Source organism: Eublepharis macularius, chromosome 12 (genome assembly GCF_028583425.1).
Source record: "Eublepharis macularius isolate TG4126 chromosome 12, MPM_Emac_v1.0, whole genome shotgun sequence".
Taxonomy (NCBI): Eukaryota; Metazoa; Chordata; class Lepidosauria; order Squamata; family Eublepharidae; genus Eublepharis; species Eublepharis macularius.
Genome location: NC_072801.1, coordinates 75497824 through 75505126, shown reverse-complemented (window position 1 = coordinate 75505126; position 7303 = coordinate 75497824).

The following is a 7303-nucleotide window of genomic DNA, read 5'->3' as shown; positions in this document are numbered from 1 at the left end:
GTTTAGATATGTAGTCAATGTGTTCATTTTATATTACTGTACATGTTGGCTTAAATTCTGATTTTGGATCGTAATAATAAAACTTGACTTGAGGATCTATGTGCTGTCTCATTCCAGAGTGTGTTTGCCAATCACTCATATTCTAAACCTGGGGATCTATGATAACAACAATAACAAAAGAAGAAATGTCTACAATCTGTTCGTTGCTTTACTTTCCAACCTCTGTGTAGGACACTGCAGGAATTCTGTGCAGTATTTGATGCTGCTTTGCTAGCCTGAAGAAGTCTGCTTCATTGCCCTGTTTCTGGGCAGTTTTTGCTTTTCCATTGTTCAAGTCTTTTTGGCCAGATTCCTGAGCCCTGTTATCTTGGCCTTTGGGGACTTCCAAGCGGGGCCTGTCCTGGAGTTCCAGGCCCTTTCCCCTTGCAATTGATCTGCCTGAAGGATGCTATTCTGTTCTCCAGGTTTCCAGAGGTCTCCCAGGGTAGGTCTTTGTGGGTCCATTATGCCAATCTGAACAGGGCTGTGCTTAGGGTTGCCAACCTCCAGGGGGTGGCTGAAGATCTCCCTGAATTGCAACTGTTCTCAGGTCACAGGGATCAGTTCCCTGGAGAAAATCGTTGTTTTGGAAAGTTGTCTCTATGGCCTTCCCTAAACTCTCCTTGCTTTTCTGGGAGTTGTTTGTTGTTGGCAGTTAAGGTTTTGCTTTTTTCTTTTATTTTGAAGTGGCTCCGATTATTTTGCAAACTTCCACACTCATTTTGTCAATGCATCAGGGTTTATGGTTCCTCTCTCCACTTCCCAGTATGGTTTTTACTGAGCTACAAATACAGACATTATCTGTTTGTTTTCCTCTTCTTGGATAATTTGCTTAACCATATATATTTTCTTTGTTTTATTCTTCTTTGTTTTCTTGTATCTTTGCCGCCATGTTATGTTTTTGTAATGTTATTCATTATGCTTCAATAAACTATTTAATCCCTTTTAGTAGAACTTTGGAGTCTTTGTCTTCCTACTAGCAGTCATTGCTAAGAGCAGGTTTCTGTGATGAAAGGAACCCGATTTACAACTCATTGCCACTTCTTCCACTTATATGAACTGTGACAGCTACACGTTAGAATTAAAGATGGGTATGAACTGGAAAAAACTCTGAACCATGCAGTTCGTGGTTCATTGCATTTCACAAACCACGAACTTTCATGAACCTGCCCCGGTTTATGAACCAGTTTGTTTGGTTCATGCATATGTTACATCCAGGTCAGCAAAAGGTCAATTCTGGGCCAGCAGAAGGCCACTTCCAGGTCAGTAGAAGGTCTGCACGAAGTCCATCTCCTGTTGCCTAGGAAACTGATTGATTGGCACAGGCTGTCTACAGTGACGAACCAAAAACGAACCAAACAAACCAGCCTAAAGTTCATGGTGGTTTGTCAGAAATGAGCTCTGACCAAACGGCCTGGTTCATGATGAATTTTGGTTCGTGCCCATCTCTAGTTAGAACTCGGGGGCATATTATGATGCATTGTGCCACTCAATCTCTAAGCAAAAGCCTTCATCCCTTCTAAACTACAGCTAATGTCAGATGGGATGAAGGCTTTTTCTGAGAGATGGAGTGGCACAATTTCATAAAGTCTGAAGAACTTTTGTATCAGCATGCTGTTGCTGACTTGAATGTACAAACTGGGAACTAGCGCACAGTCACTTTAACTTTAACTGCGAATTGAAGAAACACATGCAGCCATCAGAACTGTGATCAGTCCATATCTGAAGATGTTTCCATCGAAATGTGGTTTATAACCAGGAAGAAGTTGATTATTTTCGGGAGCAATGGCTGCATTTCCTATTGCTGGCAGTAAAGTTTTGCCTTTTCCTTTTATTTTGAAGAGGATTGAATTATTTTGCAAACTTTCATGCTTGCTTTGGAACTACATCAGGGTTTATGGCTATTCTATCCACTGCCCAGTGTGGCTTCTAATGAAGTACCAAAGAAAAGCAAACATTATCAGTTTGATTTTTTATTCTTTGCATACTTTGCGTAAGCATATGTACCTTTTTGGTTTTTGGCTATCCTTGACTTTTAACTCTTCTTTATGTTTCATGTTTTTAGTCTTTATGCCTTTGTAGTGCGATTCAATAAATAAGCTATTTAATCTGTTTCAAAAACTTTGGAGTCTGTATCTTTTTACTAGCAGTTGTAGCTAAGAACAGGTTTCTGTAATTAAGAGAGTAAGGTTGCCAACTCATTGCCACTTCTTTCACTTATATGAATTGTGACAGATAACATTTTAGACTTTGGGGGCATATTATGATTTAGTGTTTTTGTGCAGGGATAATGAAAAGAACGTGGCAACAGGTGATGAGGGAATGCTTGGCTCAGCCATGCATTCAGTTTTGCCATTTTGAATTCCTTAGACTTTCCCTCTCCAACACTGTACTTAAGACTTGAAACACTAAATGAAACTAGAAAAGTGCGTTCCTCTTTTTGATATGACTCCAGTTGGCCTTTTCTCACTGTGGGTTCTCGGGCACAGAAATACACGGCAGAGTCGGCAGCTGTCAGAGCGTTCAGCTGGAGGGAGAACTGGTTTGTGGAGGTGTCAGCAGAAACGATTGCACGACTTTGAAGTGAAGGGTTGTACCATGTTCTCCCATCATGAGCGTAGATTTCTCCAACCCATTCCAGACCCTTCCCAGGAGGCTGACGGATCCAGTGCCACTCATAGCTAGAACTAGAGATGGAAACTCCTGTCACTTTGCAGAGCAGCTTGAGATTCTCCCCAGGTCTCGTTATTCCTGGTCCAGATGATACCAGCTGGAAGTCTGAAAAGGCCCCTTGGAAAGAGAGAACAAAGCAATGAATTCTGGAAAAACATTTAAGCAGAGATTATAAATAAGACAACATTTCTGAAATTTTCACAGAACAGATGCATACTTTTTGGAATGGTCACCAAGGAAAACAAGAAAAATATAATGAATTTCATGATGTTAGTGAAGCAGAGGTTCACTTTGGCTTAATGGTTGAAGCTCTGCTCTGAGCAGAAAGTGAGGATGTTAAATGAGAGGGACTTTTGAAGAGAAGGTCTTCCTGCCCCATAGAGTGTCCTGGAGGGATTTGCATGAGTCCTTCCTCCTATTGGCACGTGAATATAAAGAGGTAGTTGGAAATATGGTTGTGCAGAAAGTTTGCTTCAGGCTACCTTATGGTTTTCTGCCAAATAGCTCACAACTGTGACTGAGAGCCAAACTACAAGTGATGCCTGACACTAGGTTGGACACTTGTCAGCTTCCCTCAAGTTTTGATGGGAAATGTAGGCAACTTGGCAGAATGTTGGACAAGTGACGGTTGAAAAGTCCATTGGACAGCAGTCGGAGAGCCAAGCTGCAAGACCAGGATGCCTACATTTCCCATCAAAACTTGAGGGAAGCTGACAAGTGTCCAATCTGTGTCAGGCGCCACTTGTAGCTTGGCTCTGAGGATAGAAAACTGTGTTCTCTTTGATTCCCTGTCCTTTATAAGTCATTCTGTTTTGTTGCTGTTGCTTTTTTCCTTGTAGGCTATCTCATCCACCTTGCAACCTACCATGTCCATGAGTAGAAGCTCACCTGCACATCAGGAGAGAGGTCCAAGCAGACCAGAACATGATGATAGCAGGGCATGTCCCACTTGGTGGGGTGCATGTAGAGCAGGGCAGCGTTTTTTTTTTCATATGTTGTATAAAGGAAGACATGATTTGATGGGTAGCTTGTTTGGGATAGCTGAGAGATGAGTTCAGACTTTGATAAGACCCCCTATGTAAAAGATGCAAAAACAGGTGAAATACTAAAATAAAATTAGATAATAATAACAATAACAGGGTTTTTACATACCTCCATTTTCGGCAGAGAAGTGCCCAGTTAGAACAATGAACACAATCAGTGTTGTTATTATCCCCACGATACAGCTGGGGAGCTGGGGCTGAGACAAGTGACTGAGCCAAGGTAACCTGCTGAGGTCATGGCTGTCGTGGTAGTTGAGCCAGCAGAGTGCTGATTCATAGACCAGCCACTTAACCACTAAGCTACAGTGACAAAAAGGAAATAAAAGTTCACTACTAACAGTTTCCTGGGGGTAAAATGTAGATGACTGGGGAAGACAGTGGCTGCTTCCACACGCATTGGATAATGCACTTTCAATGCTCTTTAATGATCATTTGGAACTGGGTTTTCATGTGTGAAACATAAAATCCACTTCTAAAGGATTGCTAAAGTGCATTGAAAGTGCAACGAAGCGGCAGCTGCCTCGCGAGATTGTTATCGAGTTTTCATCTAGGAGGGTCCGGGACAGTATCCTATATAATTCATACAAAGCAGAATTGGACTTTCTGGGAAACAAAGTCAAGATATTGTAGGACGTTCCATTTCTAGTGCGGAAGAAAAGATTTAAGTACAAGATGTTGGCAGCTCTTTTGAGGGAACGGGATATAAAGTACAAATGGCTACTCCTGGAAGGAATCGGGTTTAGTTATAAAGATAAAGCTTACAAGATTAATTCGGAAGATCAGCTAAGGGATTTTGTGGATATAAATCCAGAATTTGGACCAGATACCAAGCAAAAAGAAGAGGATCCGAAGCCTGAAGGGAGGGGGGAGGCAATGAGCGCTCCGGCGGTAGCTGCGCAGAGGGAATTGCGCCCGAGGCCCAGGGGAGGGAAAAAGATTTAATTTGAGCCGTAATTTGTAATTTGTATGATCAACCACTCCGTCACTATCTTATTAAGCTATTTTTTTTACTGTGGCAGTATGAAAGGAAAGCATTGAAACGTAGTGTTTAGTGTTTGTAGATTACCTTCCCCTTTTTCTCCACCCACCCCCTTCCCCTTCTCTTTTTTCTCCTTTCTTTCCCATCCCTTGTGCTATTGTAGTCTTTTGTAGTTACTGTTTTGTAGGGTATGTATGTATGTAGTAGTTTTGTATGTTAGATATTGAAAAATAAAAAAATATATATAAAAAAAAAAAGTGCATTATTCAACGTGTGTGGAAATGGCCATTGGCAAACCGCCCCTTAAAAAGTATGCCAAGAAAACGTCGGGATGCACTATCCCCCCCAATGGGTCGGTAATGACTCAGTGCTTGCACAGGGGACCACCTTTACCTTTTTTTAACCTTTTACTAACAATGCAATACTAAATCACCAGGTTTAAAATTCATTAGAACTAGCAGATTGAGTGCCACAAATTTCACCATAATTCTTGAGCAGACATATAATTTCTGCCCTCTAGGGTTCAAAGTGAGAAATGATCACTTATTTCCCTTTCGTTGAATCAATTCCCAACCACATTTCTCCTTTTTGTGATGCTGTCAGGGCCGGCGCGCCTATTGAGGCCAGGTAGGCGGTGGCCGCAGGCACGGGGTGCCGGAGGGAGTGCCGGAGGAGGCGTGGCGGGCGGGAGCACACGCCACAAAGGACCAGCCTCCTATCCCTCCCACCCCGCGCTGCTGCTGCCCCCAGCACAAACCCCTGGCCAGGCGCAGCCACCGCGGGCAGGCATCTGTGGCGGCACAGGCAACCGAGCGGGAGAGCTCGGAGGCCGCCCACCACAGCAATCGGGCCGGTGGCGGCGCGTGCGCTCCCATGATGACGTCATGCGTGGCGTCATCATGCAGGCCAGCGTGCGCACGTGCGCATGGGGGCGCCCGGCCAGCCGGCCATGAGCGAGGTAAACCCTTGCGCCGCCCCTGGATGCTGTGTCCTGACCTTGGCTGAATCCACACACCCTCAGAGTGTCCTGGTGTTGCGCTAAATGTTTGCTAAACACCCGGAAGTATAGCGTCTTTCTAGCGCGATTTCTGAATCGCGCTAGAAAGACACTATACTTCCAGGTGTTTAGCGAACATTTAGCACAATGCCAGGTTGCACCAAGGGTGTGTGGATTTGCCCCTTATCATCATTTTTGGTTTGCCTCATTTTTGTTACTATTCTGTAACATCATTTTTACATCTTTCATCATAATTTAGAAAACATTTACGCACTGTTTATTGGTGCCCCCCCATGTTAATGGTTACTGATATAATAGGAATAATAGGAATAATACGAATAAAAATAAAAAGGTAAGCATAATAATGCAGGTATGCAACAGAGAACAGTGTTGAGTGGAAAAGCAGGTGAAAGAACAGTGAGAGAGCCAGGTAGCCTACTGCAGTTGGTCAAGGAAGTAAAGTGTGCCAAAGAAAACAGATAAAAATGCCAAGCCCATTAGAGCCTAGGCCTCCATTTCAGTTGCTTGCTTAGAACTATGCTGACTTCCTGGTTTTTACAAATTTTGATAGATATTAGGAAATTATGTTTTTAAATTGTATATACTTATATGCTTCATGCTTCAAATGGTTGTAAAATGTGCACTTAAATTTTATGGTTAACGTACTGGCCAAGTGCTGTAATAATAAATTACTTACTTACTTAGATAAAAATGCCACAGAGAACTCACCAATTCACCCTATGTATCAATTGCAATCTGACTTATTCCTGTCATTTGTTAGGGTTGCCAGGTGCCAGATGGCAGAGGGCAATCTCTCACTGTTGAACTCAAATGCCCACTGCTAATAATTTGAGCAGCAGCAGGGAAAATGGGTGTGTGTGTGTGTGTGTGTGTGTGTGTGTGTGTGTGAGAGAGAGAGAAATGGTGTCTCTATTGTCACAGCCTACCCCCCCTTTCCCCCCCGAACAGGCTAAGAATTCCATGATGGAATTTTTAGAGCATTGTGAGGTGGGAAAGGAGGCAAGACATTCACTTCCACATTTTCAACTGGAAATGTTATGACATTGGTGATGCTGGTAACCTCCAGAGAAAACTAGAAAAATCTATCCCCAGTTATGGCCTAACTAGTCCCAAATACCTGACCTAGTTATCCAACCCCTTCTGGGACAGCACAAAGCTGACAAAAAGGACCCCTAAAAAGACAACTAGAGCACACCCCAAAAGTTCCTGCTGTGCTCCATAATTACCACCCAGTTCCTTATTGCCCCTAGGGAAGGAAGGTCAGTAACTTGTGGAAAACACTTGCATGTGGGAAGCCCTGTTTAAAGACTCTGCCATTGCCATTCTCTCATAGGCTGAGGAACAACCCACCCCAACCAATAAGGTTTTGTGCCTCATTTGAATTGCAGAAGGGGATGGGATGACATCATCCATGGCCCCAAAAGCCATGAATTAATTTGTCAAGGATAAAACTTGGTTGAGGAATCGAAATGGGGTCATATAAATAAAGACTGATAGGTCCATTTCTCAGATGGGATACAGCTCAGTTGGCAGCTTGTCGTATCCCAATCT